The sequence below is a fragment of the Ursus americanus genome, chromosome 7 (genome assembly GCF_024610735.1).
Source record: "Ursus americanus isolate L20-20 chromosome 7, mUrsAme1.1.p, whole genome shotgun sequence".
Lineage (NCBI taxonomy): Eukaryota > Metazoa > Chordata > Mammalia > Carnivora > Ursidae > Ursus > Ursus americanus.
The window spans coordinates 28,655,834-28,674,111 of NC_142133.1; the positions used below are offsets into that span (position 1 = coordinate 28,655,834).

General features: G+C 39.2%; 1 long non-coding RNA gene across 3 annotated transcripts in view; it reads right to left on the reverse strand.

Annotated features, from left to right (window-relative positions):
* Window positions 1-18,278, reverse strand: part of LOC123785966 (uncharacterized) — a 163,431-nt gene that overhangs the window by 140,070 nt on the left and 5,083 nt on the right. For 2 of the 3 annotated variants that reach the window (XR_015725194.1, XR_006777833.2), the window contains exon 2: window positions 10,713-10,813. The exons of the other annotated variant lie outside the window; for it this stretch is intronic. This is a non-coding gene — a long non-coding RNA (uncharacterized LOC123785966). The remainder of the gene's footprint in view (window positions 1-10,712; window positions 10,814-18,278) is intronic. 3 annotated transcript variants of the gene reach the window in all.

Below are 18,278 nucleotides of genomic sequence, written 5' to 3' on the forward strand. Positions count from 1 at the left end.
CTTACTGTAATGAGCACTGAGTATGTATGGAATGTATAGAATTGTTGAATCATTATATTATATACCTGAGACTAATATAACACTGCATGTTAATTATACCTCAATTTTTAAAAATGTAAAACATACCAACCTGGAACCCACTGAAACCAAATCTCTAGGGGTAGGGCTTGAGTATCTATAGTTTCTAAAAACCCCACAGGTGATTCTAATGTGCAATAAGGGTTGGCACACTATACTATTTACATATGTTAACTTTTTAAATCCTTACACAAACCTGAGAGATAGGTCTTATGACTGTTGTATGTGAATAAACTAAGGTTCGGCAAGGTTAAATATTTTATTCAAGATGAAATCACAGAGTCATAATTCAAACCCAAATGGGTCTGACTTCACAGAACAATTTACTATACCAGTCCCCAACTTTATATGCCCCTATAAGAAAGAACAACCTTTTAATGCAAACTTTTGCAATTGGCAAAATGCAGTGATGAGTAAAATATCACGTAATTATTTTCACAGCAAATGTGACTTTAACTCTAATCCTATAAGAAACAATGGAGTAAAGCCATATTCCAGAGTTTAGTTTTAAGTTGGAAGAGTCCTTTACATCCAACAAAACTTCTAATTATCTTTATAAAAGAGAAAGTTTTTGGTGATAAAAATCCTAAGTACCATCTAAGGTTGGAATGGGTCCTATTTGGTGTGGTCTGGGAGGTCCTGGATACAGGGTAATTGGCAGTAACTCAGAATATACTGTACCTCAAGCCTACCCACTCTCCCTTTCACAATCCTACATCTTCCTTTTTCTTGGATTCATTGTTCACTTTGCTAGAGTACATTCCCAACTAATTATTTCAACAAAGATCTGTGGGGGGGGGGGGTAAAATTTCTGGATCTTTGGTTATACAAAAGTAACTATATTTTGTACTCCTACTTAAAACCTAGTTTTTCTCAGTATCATTTTTCCCCACATCTTTGAAGATACTGTTCCATCATCTTCCAGCACTGTTGTCAATGAGAAATCTGATGCCCCGATTTGCATTCCTTTAAGCTTAACCTGTTTACCCCTTTGGAAGCTTTTAGGATTTTATCTTTATCCCTAGTTTTCTAAAATTTCACTATGACAAGTCTAGGTGTTGGTTCTAGTTCATTCATCTTGGTTAACATTCTCAATTTGAAGATTTGTAGCTTTTTTTTTTCATTGAAATGCAGCTTGGCACACAATGTTACATTAGTTTCAAGAGTACAACATAGTGATTTGACAAGTCTATACTTTATACTATGCTCACCACAAGTGTAACTACCATCTGTCACCACACGCATCATTACAATGCCATTGACTATATTCCCTATGCTGTACCTTTTATCACCATGACTTATTCATTCCGTAACTGGAAACCTGTATCTCCCATTCCCCTTCATCCATTTTGCCCATCTCCCTAGTCCCTGACTTGTATCTTTCTTAAACTCTGAGAAATCGACTTTTATCATTATTTTCTCCTCTACATTCTCTCTTTTCTCTTTCTAGTGCCTCTATAAATGAATATTTAAACTTCCAGATCTATTTTGAAATGCACTAAAGGAGAATTCCTTGGCCTTTACTTTCCACTCACCAATTTAGTCTTCAGCCAACTCTCTCCTATTAATAAACCTTCTATTGATTTATTTCAAAAACCAAAAATTTAATTTCCACGATCTCCAACTGACTCTTTGATTTGGTTGTGGTATCCTTTCACAACACACTAAAAATACCAATTTTGTTTATTTACCCAAAGAGTCCTTCTGTTTGTTACATTAACTCTCTCGAGTGTTTAGTTCCATTTGTGGAATTCAGTGCTTTTCTTTTTTCTCTTCTTTTAAAGACTTTATTTTATTCATTTGATAGATAGAGAGAGCACAAGCAGGGGAAGCAGCAGGCAAAGGAAGAGGAAGAAGCAGGCTCCCCACTGAGCAGAGAGCCCAAGACACTGGAATCAGAACCTGAGCTGAAGGCAGACGCTTAACCTACTGAACCACCCAGGTGCCCCGAATTCAGTGCTTTTCTTACATGGGGTTAGTTTTCCATAAAATTTTGATGATTCTTTTATCTGTTTACCTTCATATGTGTTAATTAATTAATACCTGATCAGTGGAGTGAAAGTGAGATTGTGTGACTATCATGCACTCTAGCAGTTTTTCACCTAATTGCCTTAGTATCCACTGGTGAATATAGCCTGAATCAGTAATCCCGAAGACAGCTGTAAAGTGGTGATTTTCAGGTCATCTGGGTGGCTCAGTCGGTTAAGTGTCCCACTCTTGATTTCAGCTCAGGTCTTGATCTCAGGGTCATGAGTGCAAGCCCTGTGTTGGGCTCTACACTGGGCTTAGAGGCTACTTTTTTCTTTTTTAAAAAATTTAAATTCAATTAATTAACATATAATGTATTACTTGCTTCAGGGGTCTGTGATTCATCAGTCTTATATAATACCCAGTGCTCATCACAACATATACCCTCCCCAATGTCCCTCACTCAGGAGAGCCTACTTGAACAAAAAAACCCCAAAAAACAAACAAACAAAAAAACCGCAGAAGGGGTGCCTGGCTGGCTCAGTTGGTGGACTATGTGACTCTTGATTTCAAGGTTGTAAATTTGAGCCCCATGTAGGATATAGAGATAACCTTAAGATAGAATCTTAAAAAAAAAAAGTACCAATGGAAAATAAATTTATGGGTTTATTAAAGAGAATTATTGCACTTGCTGGCTCCTTGGCCAAGACTTTGAACTTTAAATGAGATAGGATCAGGTGAGATGAAAAAAAATTACTGGTTGGTATTCAAGTTATTATAAATGTCCCATATGGGACATATGGCAATAAATTCAAATTTATTCATTCATTTATACATTCAAATACTATCTTGATGGGCATTTATTATGAGCTAGGACTTTGCTATAGATTAACTACTCATTTTCTATATTGAATCCACCCTAAATATAATTTACATCTTCTTTACCTTTAGTTCTTAACAGATGACATTGTAAAATTTCTTCAGATGCTGATGATTCTTCATTCGTTATCTATTAAGACCTATCATATCCCAGGCATGGGGGATACAATAGCAAATGGATAAGGCCCCAGCCATCATGGAGCCTGTATTTCAGCTGAGGGAGGAGGCAGACAAAGAAGTAAAATAGCTGCAAACCACAATAAGTACTAAAAAGGACACAAACAAGGATGGAAGGTGGACAATAACAGGGAAGGGGGCAAGGAAGATCTTCATTTGGGTGAATAGGGGAGGTCTCTGAGGGTAGGGATCTTTGTCTGCTTCACTGCTCTCCCCCAAGCATCTAGAACATGCCTGGAATGTAGGCACTCACTAAATGAGTAAGGAGATAATATACAAACTGAATCAAAAGGATGCTAACCATTCAAGGAGAAGGGCATTCCAGACAAAGCAAACAGCATGAACAAAGGCTCTGAAGCAACCTAAGTGTCCATTGATAGATAAATGGATAATAAAGATATTATATATATATAATATATATATGATATTATCTATAATGGAATATTAATCAGCCATAAAAAAGAATGAAATCTTGTCATTCAGGATAAGATGGATGGATCTAGAGAGAATTATGCTAAGTGAAATAAGTCAGACAGAGAAGGACAAATACCATATGACTTCACTTACATGTGGAATCTAAAAAACAAAACAAAAGAACAAACAGAAACAGAATCATAAATACAGTGGATAAACTGGTGGCTGCCAGAGGGGAAGAGTTTAGGGGGATGGGCAAAACAGGTAAAGGGGATTAAGAGGTACAAACTTTCAGTTATAAATAAGTTATGGGGATGAAAAGTACAGCATGGTGAATACCATCAATAATATTGTAATAACGTTGTATTGTAACTACGCTTACCTTAGTGAGCATAGCTGAATGTGTATGGAATTGTCAAGTCAGAGCTAGGAGTTAAGATGGCGGGGGAGTAGGGGACCCCTTTTTCAGCCAGTCCCCTGAGTTGAGTTGGATAGGTACCAGACCATCCTGAACATCCACGGAATCAGCCTGAGACACAGGAAGATACATCTGGATCTCTGCAAATGAACATCTCCAGCGCTGAGTATTGAGGTACAAAGCGGGGAGCCGTGAAACCACGCATAGATATCGGAAGATAAACGGAAGGGGGAGGGAGCCGCTGCGTTCAGGCGCCGGAAAGCAGTAGCCACCTGCACGGGGGGAGCGGGCGGACTCTTGGAAGGCACCCGCGAGACAGCAGACTGAGACCATGAGCCGGGGAACGCGCACGACCAGACTGAGGGCCGGAGCTCCGGTGCGCTCACTGGAACCAGACTGAGACCGGGAGCTCCAGGAGCGCGTGGGGGGCGGCTGGCGGTGTTAGAAACACAAAGGACAGAGATGCGCCGGCCCTGGAAGTGAGGGCTGGGACGCTGGGTGTGGGGCGCACATCCCGGGACGCTGCAGGGTTGAGCAGCACCAACAGAAACAGAGTTAAAGTGGCCAGAACATCAGTGGAGAACAGTCTGCGATCCCTCTGTTCTGAGACAGAGGCTGAGATTCAGCCACTGCTGCTCTGACTCTCAGAAGAGGCACAGCAAACCGCCAGGGAAAGCCGCCAGAGAACAAAAGCCTGGAAAGACCGGCTCACAGGCCCATTCCCATCCCCCCTCGTAGGGGACACGGAGACTCTACCCAAACAGGGTTGCCTGAGTATCTGCGCGGCAGGCCCCTCACCCAGAAGGCAGGCTGAAAAATCAAGAAGCCCACATCCCTAAGATCCCTATAAAACAAGTGCGTACGGCCTGGGTCCCAGTCAATAATTTGGGCTCTGGACAACCCCGCAACCTCTCCTCATCAGAATGACGAGAAGGAGAAATCCCCCCCAGCAAAGAAAAGACAATGAGTCTGTGGCCTCTGCCACAGAACTGCTGGATATGGATATAACCAAATTATCAGAAATGGAATTCAGAGTAACAATGGTGAAGATGATGTGTAGACTTGAAAAAAGTATTAACGAAAATGTTAATGAGAATATAGAATCTCTAAGGGTGGAAATGAGAGCGAATCTGGGAGAAATTAAAAATTCTATGAGCCAAATGCAGGCAAAACTAGAGGCTCTGATGGCCAGGGTGAATGAAGCAGAAGAACGTATCAGCTAATTGGAGGATGGGTTAGTAGAAGAAAGCACTAAAATAGAATCTGGACTCAAAAAAATCCACGCTCAGGAATGTAGGTTACGGGAGATTACTGACTCAATGAAACGTTCCAATGTCAGAATCATCGGCATCCCCAAGGGGGTGGAGAAAAACAGAGGTCTAGAAGAGATATTTGAACAAATTGTAGCTGAAAACTTCCCTAATCTAGCAAAGGAAACAAACATTCGTGTCCAAGAGGCAGAGAGGACCCCTCCCAAGCTCAACCACGACAAACCTACGCCATGTCACGTCATAGTGCATTCGCAAATATTAGATCCAAGGATACAGTATTGAAAGTGGCCAGGGCAAAGAAATTTCTCATGTACCAAGGCAAAGGTATCAGAATTACATCAGACCTGTCTACACAGACCTGGAATGAGAGAAAGGGTTGGGGGGGCATTTTTAAACCTCTTTCAGAGAAAAACATGCAGCCAAGGATCCTTTATCCAGCAAGGCTGTCATTCAGAATTGATGGAGAAATAAAGACCTTCCAGAATTGCCAATCATTGACCAATTTCATAACCACGAAACCAGCCCTACAGGAGATATTAAGGGGGATTCTATAAAAGTAAAAAGGCCCCAAGAGTGATACAGAACAGAAAGTCACAATCTATAAAAACAAAGACTTTACTGGCAACATGGCATCATTAAAATCATCTCTCTCAATAATCAGTCTCAATGTAAATGGCCTAAATGCCCCCATTAAACGCCACAGGGTTGCAGATTGGATAAAAACACATGACCCATCCTTTGCTGTCTACAAGAGACTCATTTTGAACCTAAAGATACATTCAGACTGAAAGTAAAGGGATGGAATACCATCTTTCACGCCAAATGACCTCAAAAGAAAGCTGGGGTAGCAATTCTCATATCATACAGATTGGATTTTAAACTAAAGACTATAATTAGAGACACAGAAAGGCACAATATTATTCTTAAAGGATGTATCCAACAAGTGGATATGACAATTTTAAATATATATGCCCCCAACAGGGGAGCAGCAAGATACACAAGCCAACTCTTAACTACAATAAAGAGACATATAGATAAAAATACGTTAATAGTAGGGGACCTCAACACTCCACTATCAGCAATAGACAGATCACCTAAGCAAGAAATCAACAAAGAAACAAGAGCTTTGAATGCCATACTCGACGAGTTGGACCTCATAGATATATAGAACACTACACCCCAGAACCAAAGAATACTCATTCTATTCTAATGCCCATGGAACATTCTCAAGAATAGACCATGTTCTGGGTCACAAAACAGGTCTCAACTGATACCAAAAGACTGAAATTATTCCCTGCATATTCTCAGACCACAACACTTTGAAACTGGAACTCAACCACAAGGAAAAATTTGGAAGAAACTCAAACACTTGGAGACTAAGAACCATCCTGCTCAGGAATGATTTGATAAACCAGGAAATCAAAAATCAATTTAAACAATTTATGGAGACCAACAAGAATGAAAACACAACAGTCCAAAACCTATGGGATACTGCAAAGGCAGTCCTAAGGGGAAAATACATAGCCATCCAAGCCTCACTCAAAAGAATAGAAAAATCTAAAATGCAGTGTTTTTTTTTTTTAAAGATTTTATTTATTTATTTGACAGAGACACAGCCAGTGAGAGAGGGAACACAGCAGGGGGAGTGGGAGAGGAAGAAGCAGGCTCCCAGCGGAGGAGCCTGATGTGGGACTCGATCCCGGAACGCCGGGATCACGCCCTGAGCCGAAGGCAGACGCTTAACGACTGCACTACCCAGGCGCCCCTAAAATGCAGTTTTTATATTCTCACCTCAAGAAGCTGGAACAGCAACAGAGGGACAGGCCTAATCCACGCACGAGGAAGCAGTTGACCAAGATTAGAGCAGAAATCAATGAATTAGAAACCGGGAGTACAGTAGAGCAGATCAACAGAACTAGAAGCTGGTTCTTTGAGAGAATTAATAAAATTGACAGACCACTGGCAAGACTTATCCAAAAGAATAGAGAAAGGACCCAAATTAATAAAATTATGAATGAAAAAGGAGAGGTCACAACCAACACCAATGAAATTGGAAGGATTATTAGAAACTTTTATCAACAGCTTTTTGCCAATAAATTAAGCAATCTGGAAGAGATGGAGGCCTTCCTGGAAACCTATAAACTACCAAGACTGAAACAGGAAGAAATTGATTTTTTAAACAGGCCAATTAATTATGAAGAGATTGAGTCAGTGATAAACAACTTTCCAAAAAAGAAAACTCCAGGCCCGGATGGTTTTCCTGGGGAATTCTACCAAACATTCAAAGAAGAAATAATACCTATTCTCCTAAAGCTATTTCAAAAAATAGAAACACAAGGAAAGCTACCAAACTCATTCTATGAGGCCAATATTACCTTGATCCCCAAATCAGGCAAAGACCCCATCAAAAAGGAGAAATACAGACCAATTTCCCTAATGAATATGGACACCAAAATCCTCAACAAGATCCTGGCTAATAGAATCCAACAGTACATTAAAAGGATTATCCATCATGACCAAGTGGGATTCATCCCTGGGATGCAAGGGTAGTTCAACATTCGCAAATCTATCAGTGTCTTAGATTTTATCCAGAAGGAAAAATTCAAAAATCATATGATTCTCTCAACAGATGCAGAAAAATAATTTGACAAAATACAGCATCCTTTCCTGATTAAAACTCTTCAGAGTGTAGGGATAGAGGGTACATTCCTCAATCTCATAAAAACCATCTATGAAAAGCCTACAGCAAATATCATTCTCAATGGGGAAAAGCTGGAAGCCTTTCCCTTAAGATCAGGAACACGACAAGGATGCCTACTCTCGCCACTATTATTCAACATAGTACTAGAAGTCCTTGCAACAGCAATCAGACAACAAAAAGGGATAAAAGGTATCCAAATTGGCAAAGAAGAAGTCAAACTGTCTCTCTTCACAGATGACATGATACTCTATATGGAAAACCCAAAAGAATCCACTCCCAAACTATTAGAAGTTATAGAGCAATTCAGTACGGGATACAGCAATTCAGTGGCGGGATACAAAATCAATGCTCAGAAATCAGTTGCATTTCTATACATGAATAATGAGACTGAAGAAAGAGAAATAAGGGAATCCATCCCATTAACAACAGCACCAAAAACCATACGTTACCTTGGAATCAACTTAACCAGAGACGTAAAGGATATATATTCTAGAAACTATAAATCACTCTTGAAGGACATTGAAGAAGACACAAAAAGATGGAAAAATATTCCATGCTCATGGATCGGAAGAATTAACATAGTTAAAATGTCCATGCTACCCAGAGCAATCTACACTTTCAATGCTATCCCGATCAAAATACCGATGACATTTTTCAAAGAACTGGAACAAATAGTCCTTAAATTTGTATGGAACCAGAAAAGGCCCCGAATCGCCAAGGAATTGTTGAAAAGGAAAAACAAAGCTGGGGGCATCGCAATGCTGGATTTCGAGCTGTACTACAAAGCTGTGATCACAAAGACAGCATGGTACTGGCACAAAAACAGACACATAGACCAAGGGAACAGAATAGAGAACCCAGAAATGGACCCTCGGCTCTTTGGGCAACTAATCTTTGATAAAGCAGGAAAAAACATCTGGTGGAAAAAAGACAGTCTCTTCAATAAATGGTGCTGGGAAAACTGGACAGCTACATGCAAAAGAATGAAACTTGACCACTCTCTCATACCATACACAAAGATAAACCCCAAATGGATGAAAGAGCTTGATGTGAGACAGGAATCCATCAAAATCCTAGAGGAGAACATAGGCAGCAACCTCTACGACATCGGCCAAAGCAACCTTTTTCATGACACATCTCCAAAGGCAAGAGAAACAAAAGATAAAATGAACTTATGGGACTTCATCAAGATAAAAAGCTTCTGCGCAGCCAAGGAAACAGTCAAAGAAACTAAGAGGCAGCCCACGAAATAGGAGAATATATTTGCAAATGATACTACAGATAAAAGACTGGTATCCAAGATCTACAAAGAACTTCTCAAACTCAATACATGAGAAACAAATAAACAAATCATAAAATGGGCAGAAGATATGAACAGACACTTTTCCAATGATGACATACAAATGGCTAACAGACACATGAAAAAATGTTCAAAATCATTAGCCATCAGGGAAATTCAAATCAAAACCACACTAAGATACCACCTTACGCCAGTTAGAATGGCAAAATCGACAAGGCAAGAAACAACAATTGCTGGAGAGGATGTGGAGAAAGGGGATCCCTCCTACATTGTTGGTGGGAATGCAAGTTGGTACAGCCACTCTGGAAAACAGTGTGGAGGTCCCTTAAAAAGTTAAAAATTGAGCTACCCTATGATCCAGCCATTGCACTACTGGGTGTTTACCCCAAAGATACAGACGTAGTAAAGAGAAGGGCCATATGCACCCCAATGTTCATAGCAGCATTGTCCACAATAGCTAAATCGTGGAAGGAACCGAGATGCCCTTCAACAGATGACTGGATTAAGAAGTTGTGGTCCAGGGGGTGCCTGGGTGGCACAGCGGTTAAGCGTCTGCCTTTGGCTCAGGGCGTGATCCCGGCATTCTGGGATCGAGCCCCACATCAGGCTCCTCTGCTATGGGCCTGCTTCTTCCTCTCCCACTCCCCCTGCTTGTGTTCCCTCTCTCGCTGGCTGTCTCTATCTCTGTCAAATAAATAAAAAAAATCTTAAAAAAAAAAAAAAGAAGTTGTGGTCCATATATACAATGGAATATTACTCAGCTATCAGAAAGAACGAATTCTCAACATTTGCTGCAACATGGACGGCACTGGAGGAGATAATGCTAAGTGAAATAAGTCAAGCAGAGAAAGACAATTATCATATGGTTTCTCTCATCTATGGAACATAAGAACTAGGAAGATCGGTAGGGGAAGAAAGGGATAAAGAACGGGGGAGTTATCAGAAGGGGGAATGAACCATGAGAGACTATGGACTCTGAGAAACAAACTGAGGGCTTCAGAGGGGAGGGGGGTGGGGGAATGGGATAGGCTGGTGATGGGTATTAAGGAGGGCACGTATTGCATGGTGCACTGGGTGTTATACGCAACTAATGAATCATCAAACTTTACATCAAAAACCAGGGATGTACTGTATGGTGACTAACATAATATAATTTAAAAAATTAAAAAAAAAAAAAAGAAGTTGCCCACCAACATAAAAAAAAAAAAAAGTAAAGCTCTATTTGGCCAGGGAAAGCTACAAAATGTGAGAATGAAAAAGTTAAGACCCCCCCCCCAAAAAAAGAATTGTTAAGTCACTGTGCTGTATGCCTGAAACTAATATAACACTGCACGTCGACTACACTTCAATTAAAAAAAAGTTCATAGAAAAAAGTTTAAAAATAAAATTGCAGGATTATATGCAACTGACGAATTATTGAACACTACATCTGAAACTAATGATGTACCATATGTTGGCTAATTGAATTTAAATTAAAAGAAATAAAAATAAAACTGCATTCCTTACCTCGTATTTATGGATCAGCCACTGAAGTAGGAGGAACTCATGGCCTGAGTTGAGTATACATTATTTCTTCACCCCGACTGACCTTATCAGTATTTCTTCCACTATCAAAGGCAACAAAGGGACCAAATAAGCTTCTTACGGGACAGATAAAACTATTGCTTGCAATGATTTGGAGGCATCCAAGTGGGATAAAAACAGATTGAATTACTCAAAGACTGTAGGGTGGCAACCAAACTTATCCAAATCTTCATCTTTTTCTATCCTCCAACCCACAACTACAGTAAGACAGAAACACAATTTGGAATTATTGTGATAATTGATATGGGGTGAACATTATAAAAAATTTCCTATGTGTACAAATAGTTTAATGAAAGAGAAAACATTAAATGTGAACTAGTTAGTTCAAAAGGAATGAATAGTTTTTGTTTTAAAAAAATTCAAATCAGGTGTACCTTTCATTATTGCTCTGTATTAAACAGTTAACATACATTATTTCATTTAATCTTCACGACTACCCTGGAGGTCAATTTTAATATTCCCACTTTATAGAGAAGACTTAGAAAAAAGTCACTTACCCAAAGTCACGCAAATAACATTACTATGATAATAACGGCAAAGTCAAGTCTGACAATTTTTATTACTTTGTGTACAGATATAATACCTTCAGTAATTATTTTATATTAGCATTATTTGAAAATAGCTCAGCAAGGATTCTAAATAAGTTGTTTAACAGGAATCATCTCATTTTGGGGGGCACCTGGGAGGCTCAGTAGGCTAAGCATCTGTCTTCAGCTCAGGTCATGATCTCAGGGTCCTGGGATCGAGCCCCACATCAGGCTCCCCACTCAGTAGGAAGCCTGTTTCTCCCTCTCCCTTTGCCTGCCTCTGCCCGTTTGTGCTCTGTCAAATAAATAAAATCTTAAAAAAAAAAAATCATCTCAGTTTGGAAACAACCCCTTTATATTTTTATAGCATTTGTCACAAAGTGTTTTCATTGGATTTTTACCACATCCTTTCAGGTAGGGGAGCAGATGTGATAAAAAAGGAAATGGAGGCACAGCATATCTCTATGTTACAGCCTCTCTGTTGCTCTGTGAGTTGTGTGCTTCCATGTCTGGGCCCCACACTTGAATAAAAGCCCTTTGAGGGATGAGGTTCTGCCTATATTCTCTTTGTGGCCCGGTGCCAGCAACCCTGTGGGCACTCCGTCAATATTTTAAACAGCTTTACTGAGGGATAAATGACTTACAGTAAACTGCACATATTTAGAGTGTTAAGTTCTGACATATGTACACATCCGTGAAACTAACAGCACAATCAAGGTATAAAATATATTGAACATATCCATCACTCCCAAAAGTTTCCATGAGCATTTATGAATGAACAAAACCCAAATCTTTAGACTCCTAGGATGGTGCTGCTTCTCCTATATTTGATGGAAGTCTATGCTTTTGTATGTTTTTTTGTTCCTTTTGTATACTGTTGTACATTTTTGGAAAAGAACATAATTGAAGATAAAATATTTTATTTGTAGAAGCCTGAAACATACATCGGTTGAAGCACATATGGAGTCTGCCATTTGGGAATTAGAATATTCCGCCTGCTTCCTGATGAATCATCAACTCACAGTCCTTCCAGAGACTTTGCCCTGTCCTGATCTTGGATCCCGGGAGGCACCTGGGGGTTTGTCATCTTTATAATTACTTCCCTTTTTGCTTTCTGCTTAGGCAATTTTAAGCAGTACTCCTGCCATTTGTTGTCTCAATTTCTGTTTATCTGCTGAGAGTGATGGTGAAACTCCTAGGTTCCTGACCCAGACCGCCTGGGTTCAAATCCTAACTCTACTTCTTATAAGCTTTGGGCAGGTTACCTCTCTGCACAGAGTCTTGTAGTTTGACAGCACATTTTTGGTAAATGTTACATGTAACTATTTTCTCTGAAAACTGGCTTATATACTCTATTCAGCCCACATGGCAGAAATGTCCAAAACTCGTGCCTCACAAGAGGAGGATCTTCCCTTCCTCCCACAGGATGCCCTCCCTTCACTTCCTCCCACCTCTAGTTTTTATATTTGTACCTTTTAAGAGACTGCTCCATTAAAAGAATTCTAACCAATAATATAATGATCTAATTTAGAAAACAGTTACTGGGGCACCTGGGTGGCTCAGTTGGTTAAGCATCTGATACCTGATTTTCCACTCAGGTCATGATCTCAGGGTTGTGAGATCAAGACCAGAGTCAGGAGTGGAGCCTGCTTAAGATTCTCTCTCTTCCTCTGCCTCTCCTCCCCCACCACCTCTCTCCCTTTCTAAGAAAAAAAAAAATTACTAAAATTGGTTCCACTTCTCTATTTCTCTCTGGAACCAAGGAGTATTTTAAGTCTAATCTACATGAAAGGGTTTTAAAATATTTTTTGGAAAATATATGTATATTTGTATATATGTATATACACACACACTACATATACATATATAGTACATATATTGAGTGTGTATATACATATATGTATAAATGTATATGTATATGAACACACATAGATATAGAACAAATCTTATTACTTAAAGCAGACAATCAAAATCTGATATCCAATATTCGTTAGTGAGTTATTCACTTTCGATGACATTGTTTCATAGTACATAAAGTTAAGATGTTAGGTAGCATGATCTCTCCTTACATATAATAGCTAATAAAGACACATTAACGAAGCAGTCATATAAAGTATTTTATGTACGTATGTATGTATGTATGTATTACTTTTTAAGTTTAGTTTTTTAGTAATCTCTACACCCAAGTGGGGCTCAAACTCACAACCCCCAAGATCAAGCATCGAATGCTCTTCCTACTGAGCCAGCCAGGTGCCTAGTCATATCAAGTATTTTAAACTGTCCTTGAAAGGGTAGACACCAAGAGTTCTTCATTGACCCCCCCATTGTTCTTAGGATAAAGCTACCGTCTCTTCTCTTCGCACCTCCTTTCCTGTGATCAAAGTTCTTCCTAAGAATTGCCTATACTTAATTTCTAGTGACTCTTCTTTCTCTCTTGAGCCCACTCTAATCAGATCTTCCTCCCACTGTCATCAAAATGCACTTATCAAAATCACTGATGACATCCATGCAGTCAAATCTAAAGGACAACTCTCAGTTCTTCTTTCATTCTGCCTATTAGTTGTTCTTTTCTTCCTGAAATACTTTCTTCACTTGGTCTCCAAGACATGCCCCCTCCCTTGGGTCTTCTCCTACCTCAACGGCCTTTTCTTCTCTGCATTATTTGTTGAGTTCTCCTTTATCTTCCCAACCTCTAAAAATTGGAGTGTCCAGGTCTTATTCCATAGACCTCTTCTCTTTCCAATCTATATACACACACTCATTGGAGTTCTCATCCAGACCATAACTTTAAATATCTATATGCTATGGCCTCCCAAATTCATATACCTAGCCCAACTCCTATCCAAACTCCAGACATGTTTATATGTCCAACAGGCTATATAATATCTCCAGTGGGATGTCTGTAGGAATCTCAACAAGCCCAAAACTAAACTGCTGAACTTCTGCCCTACATTGCTCTTCTTTCATCTTCTCCATTTCATAAAAGTAGTAACACCATTCTTCCACTTGCTCAGGCCCGAACTTTGGAATCATTCTTGAATCCTCTCTTCTCACATCCTACATCCAATCCATCAGAACATGCAATTAGCTGTACCCACAAAATTTATTCATAATCACAGTATTTGTCATTGCCTCCTCTTCTGCCACTTCAGTCCAAACCCCCATAATCTCATGTTCCCCCCTACTCAATTTTTTTTATCCAGTGAAGTGAAAATTTTTAAATGTAAGTTTGAGGGCACCTGGGTGGCTCAGTAGGTTAAGCATCTGCCTTCGGCTCAGATAATGATCCCAGTTTCCTGGGATGGAGTCCTGCATCGGGCTCCCTGCTCAGATCTATCTCTCTTTCTCAAATAAATTTTTTAAAAATGTAAATTCAGTTGTTACTTTTCTGCTTAAAACTCTTCTACAGCTTCCCATTTTACTCAGAGTGAAAAGTCCTTAATTGTGACTTATAAGCCCCTATACGATCTGTCTCTACAACCACCATCTGTATCAACTCTCTGATTTTATTTCCCATTGCTCTCCTTCTTGCTCACCCCACTTTATCCACAATGGTGTCCTTGTTATTCCTTACCCACACCAAGCATATTCTCAGGGCCTTTATACTTCTAATATTTTCCAGATATGTATATGTAATTCCCTAACATCCTTTATCAGCTAGGCTTTTCCTAACTATCCCAAATAAAATAAATCCTCTCATTTCTTTCAATCCCCTCTCTCAATTTATATTTATAGCATTAAAAAACCAGTTTATTGGGGCACCTGGGTGGCTCAGTCAGTTAAGGGTCTGCCTCTGGCTCAGGTCATGATCCCAGGATCCTGGAATTGAGCCCTGTGTCAGGCTCTCTGCTCAGCGGGGAGCCTGCTTCTCCCTCTCCCTCTGCCTGCCGCTCCCCCTCCTTATGAGCACGCTCTCTCTCTCTCTGTCAAATAAATAAATAAAATCTTAAAAAACAAAAAACAACAACAAAAAAAACCCTTTATCCTGAAACAATTATAGATTCATAGGCAGTTGTAAGAAATAATACTGATAGATTCTGCATACCCTTTACTTAGTTTCCTCCAAAGGTCACATTTTATAAAACTATAGTACAATATCACAACTAGGATACTGACATTGATATGGTTAAGATACAGAACCTTTCCACAGTTCCATCACCATAGGGCTTTGCGTTGCTCTTTTATAGCCACACCCACTTCCCTCCAACCTCCACCCCCTCCGTAACCCCTGGCAACCACTAATTTGTTCTCTATTTCTATAGTTTTGTTATTTCAAGAATGTTATATAAATGGAATTATACAGTATTAACCTTTTGGGATTGCCTTTTTCTAGTCAGCATAATTCTCTGGAGATTCATCCAAGTTGTTGTGTCATAGCATTTTTTTACCACCTGACATATACATTTATTTGCTTATCTGGCTAAGTTCCCTGAGAGCAGGGAATCCATTTTGTACATTATACTTATAATGTAGACATACTATAAATATTTGTTGAATAAAGGAAGTCCAAACTCTTTAACATGGTCTATAAGACCCCAAGTGAAGCATGTTTACCTCTCCAACCTCATCTGTCACTTCCATGACCTCCCTACTCTGCCACCCCAATCCCATACAGACCCCATTTATGACAAGATTGCCTACACACTCTTGGTTCTATCACATTTGCTATTTAGAACAGTGGGCTTTCAACTTTGGTGTGCATGAGAATCACTTGAATGGTCAGGCTTTTTTTTTTTTTTTTTTGGTTTTTTAAAAGATTTTACTTATTTATTTGAGAGAGAGAGAGAGAGTCTGTGTGAGTAGGGGGAGGGACAGAGGAAGAGGGAGACAATCTCAAGCAGACACCACAATGAGGGCGAAGACTGATGTGTCACTTGATCTCAGGACCCTGAGTTGAAATCAAGGGTTGGAGGCTTAACCGACTGAGCCACCCAGGTACTCTGGATGGTCAGGCTTATTAAAACACAGATTGTTAGGCTTGGCCCCCAGAATTTTTGATTAAGTAGATCTGTGATAGGACCTGAGAATCTGCATTTCTTTCACATCCCAGATGGTGATGATGTTGCTGGTCCATGAACCATGGACTTTGAAAATCACTGTTAGAACATTTCCCTCCCCCATTCACCTGCCTAATTTTTTACTTCACCTTCGGTCCTTCCCTCACCCCAGAACACGGTGTTCCATGACACACTGTACTTACCCCATCACATCACTTATCTCACGATATTATAATATCCCACTTATGTGTGCTTCTCTACCACCAGACTATATCCTCAGCACCTAGCACAGTTTGACACAGAGTAAGCACTCAATGTATATGATGACTGAATAGGTTCCTTAATTTGGGTACTTTAAAAGACTCAACTGAAACAATATCTTCACGTCAGAGGACATTTAGAAGGAAGGGAGTCTATGTGCTAAAAATAAAAACATCATGAATCCCTTCATTGATAGGTTGAGGGAAAAATACAGCAACTTTTTAAGTTTAGATTTTCTAGGAACTGTTAGTGCTTATCGCAATTCTTTCAACCAAAACACCGCACACTGCAATAATGACTGATGACAAAGCTCAAGAATGAAAGTTAATGGGGCACCTGGGTGGCTCAGTTGGTTGAGCACTAACTGTCTGACTCTTGGTTTTGGCTCAGGTTATGATCTCAGGATCCTGGGATTGTGTCCCACTCCGGGCTCCAAGCTCTGCACTCAGCACAAAGTCTGCCTGAGATTCTCTCACTCCCCCTTTCCCCTCCCCTGTGCTCATTCTTTCTCTTCTCTAATAAATACGCAAAATCTTAAAAAAAAGGATGCAAGTTAAGATACTTCACCCATTACTTTTTCAATAATTGCTTCAAAGTCTGTATTTTGTTCTTCTAAAAGTGTACTCCTTTGCCTTCAGACTAAACATCCCAAACCACAGGACTATCTAACACAGCCAGGACTTCAAAGAACTCTTTCACTGACCCCCAGAGCTGGTCAGATATTGAAATCTGAACATATTTGCTTGCATACGTCTATAAGGCATTATCTAAAATTCCAAAATCCAGAAAAGCTTTAGAAACCTAAAGTTTTTCTTAAGGTTAAGGCAAACTCATTTGGCAGCAAATCTGACCTGAACATATATACAGATATTATATAGGTTATATAGCCTTTATTTTATCCTATTTAGGGTTAAAACTAATGCATTCTTATTGGCATGAATATTAATATGTTTCATTATAAAATGCTGCTTCACACCCCACTGAGGTGTTACAGAAAATATACTATATGCATTATATTCCTGTCTAAAAACCCAACAATTTTGAGTTCTGAAACACATCTGGCCCTAAGGTTTTAGATAAAGGAGAATGTGCCTATATTAAATGTGAGGTATCAATTTCTCTTAATCTCTTTTTTTTATCTACTGTATTCAAAATATTTACCCAAATAATGCCCTCTATTGTTTTATTATTTTGTATCTGAAAAAGTGGTCTTATTGAAAACAGCATTCCTCATTTTATCTGTTTTAATATCAGCTAAACATTGTTGAAAACTCCATGTTTCTATTCATATGAGACTTTCTTTTTAAATCAGGTTACAGGAAATTCTATACTTCTTGGGATCCTTGTGGCTCATTTCCATCAGATGAATCATCATCATCCTCACATGAATCATCAGCAGAACAACCGAAAGTATAGGACTAAAAAATATATCTAGGAAACATTATTTCAAAACACAGTTGAAAGACTAATTCACATTTCCAAACCACTGACATCTAGCAGTCTCAACTGATGAAAGTAAAATTTTTATAGATTAAGATGTAAAGGGAACAACAATAAACATATTATCATTATAAAGAGCAAAAAACAACTAAAATATATTTAGGAATGAACTGAACAAGAAATGTGCAGAATTTATGTAAAGAAAGTGCTACTGGGGAATCAAAAGAAAATGGGTAAATCAAGGGGCCATGTTTTTAGATAGC